Below are 2,449 nucleotides of genomic sequence, written 5' to 3'. Positions count from 1 at the left end.
AATACTTTATTAAACGAGAGAGTTTGGGAGATTCTAAAAGATGTATGTCAAAATAAAGTAAAATAATCCAGATGTAAAGTTTGGGATAAAGGAAAATATGAAAAGCAAAAACCAAAGTATCTATGGAATTTTAAAATTATATAGAATTTAAAATTTTGACAACAATAGCAAATGAATTGAGATGTGGTTAAATGAGATTAAAGTGTTCTTATATTTCTGAATTGCATAGGCCAATGGCAAAGATCAATATATACAAAAAAATTTTTTATACTAGACTTAGAGAAGTTGGATTTCCCTGGTGGCTCAGATGGTAAAGCATTTGCCTACAATGCAGGAGACCCAGGTTCGATCCCTGGGTTGGGAAGATCCTCCGGAGAAGGGAAATGGCAACATACTTCAATACTCTTGCCTGGAAAATCCCATGGATGGAGGAGCATGGTAGGCTACAGTCCATGGGGTTGCAAAGAGTCAGACATGACTGAGCGACTTGACTTTCACTTTGGTCTTCCTTGGTGGCTCAGATGGTAAAGCGTCTGCCTACAGTGTGAGAGACCTGGGTTCAATCCCTGGGTCAGGAAGATCCTCTGGAGAAGGAAATGGCAACCCACTCCAGTACTCTTGCCTGGAAAATCCCATGGACGGAGGAGCGTAGTATGCTACAGTCCATGGGGTCACAAAGAGTCAGACATGACTGAGCGACTTCACTTCACTTAGAGAAGTTAATCCAAAGTTAAAAACAAAGTACTAAATATTAAGAAAATAGTTTTTAATCTAACACTGGAAGAAGAGACAGGAGAAAAAAATTATCCAAAGGAAGTCAGAAAACAAAGAATCACAGAAGATGGACTTCCTTGGTAGTCCAATGGTTAGGAATCTGCCTGCCAATGCAGGGGACGTGGGTTTGATCCCTGATCCAGGAAAATCCCACATGCTTTGGGGCAGCTGGGCCCATATGCCGCAGCTACGGAACCTGAGCTCTAGAGCCTGTGCTCTGCAGAAAGAGAAGCTACTACAATGAGAAGTCTGCACACCCCAGTGAAGAGTAGCCCCCAGTCGCAGCAACTAGAGAAAGCTGGCTCATACCTAGAGGACCAAGTGCAGCCACAAAGTTTAAAAATTAGAAAAGAATCATAGAAGAGGTTGGACATACTGAAATCATGAAATAAGATGATAGATTAAAACTCAACTATATCAATAATCACGTTATGTAAAAATGGGCTAGTGTTACTATTGCTTAACAAGCACACATCAGAGGGCTGTGAGGAATATTCGAGAGTGTACTGGACAGAGGGTGGCAGGCCTGAATTCAGGTGTGGGTTTAGTCATCAGCCAGTCATGTAGTTCTGAGCAGTTCTCTGGACTTCAGTCCCCGCAGGAAATGAATAATGAGTGAACTTCATTCAGCCCTTACAGATACACAGACTGCTCTCATGGCCTCTTTTCATAGGTCCCAGGTCTGAAGACAGCCTCTTGTTGCTAAGGGCTTGCTACAGTCCTAGAAGGAAGGGACGCCCTCTACTGAGACAAAATTGAATTCTCTTAAGCCTTTGGCAGCTACTGGGCAAGAAGATACCTGAGATGGCATACAGAAATGGTATATTTATAGGTGAAAAGGACTTAGTTAAACATCGCATAAAAACCAACTCAAAGGACGTAAGTTTCAGCAAACTCTGGGAGATAGTGAAGGACAGGAAAACCCGGTGTGCTGCAGTTCATGGGGTCGCAAAGAGTCAGACATGACTTAGCGACTGAACAACAACAAACATCCTTTAAACAACCATTCATACTCCCACCAGAATCTCCAACTTGAATTAGCAAATGAAAAAGTACAACCCACTGGTCTCTAAAGAAGGCTGGGTAGAACTTTCAAAGATATTTCTATTTATCCTCTTCCATAAGAAATGTATATTTATCAACATTTAATATACCTAATGACACTGGTGCTCTTACCTGGTCCATATATAAGATGGTCATACAGCACAGAGCTGAAATTATCCTGAGGGAAAACTGGGAATTCCACAATGGGAAGGGGTTCACCCTTACACCATCCTGCCTTCATTTTCTTTCAGTACATTGTAACATTGTACAGCTTGTATGCTGCCAACTAACAATTTAAACAATTGGCTTAAAAATATTCCTGCCAAAAAACTACAAATTAAATAGAATATTAATAGTGCAAGCTTAAGCAAAGAACAAGAAGATGGAAGAGCTGACATTTTCCCTACACTTTCATCCATATTACAAAGTAAAAACAAAATAATCAGATCTGCAAAGAAATCTGCCAAAAATACTAAAAGACTGAATCTGTATTTTTGAAATATGCTATGTCATCAATGAAAGTGAAGTCAAGTGGGCCTTAGGAAGCATCTCTATGAACAAAGCTAATGGAGGTGATGGAATTCCAGTTGAGCTATTTCAAATCCTGAAAGATGATGTTGTGAAAGTGCTG

The 2,449-nt window shown here is 40.3% G+C and overlaps 1 non-coding gene across 1 annotated transcript; it reads left to right on the top strand.

Moving 5' to 3' along the window:
- The first annotated feature begins 292 nt into the window (after nt 1-292).
- On the top strand, nt 293-364 carry TRNAC-ACA (transfer RNA cysteine (anticodon ACA)). Its single transcript has one exon. It is a non-coding gene; the product is annotated as a tRNA-Cys (tRNA).
- The last annotated feature ends 2,085 nt before the right edge of the window (nt 365-2,449 follow it).

Source organism: Bos taurus, chromosome 20 (assembly GCF_002263795.3).
Source record: "Bos taurus isolate L1 Dominette 01449 registration number 42190680 breed Hereford chromosome 20, ARS-UCD2.0, whole genome shotgun sequence".
Classification (NCBI taxonomy): Eukaryota; Metazoa; Chordata; class Mammalia; order Artiodactyla; family Bovidae; genus Bos; species Bos taurus.
This window is presented reverse-complemented; position numbering and strand designations above follow the sequence as displayed.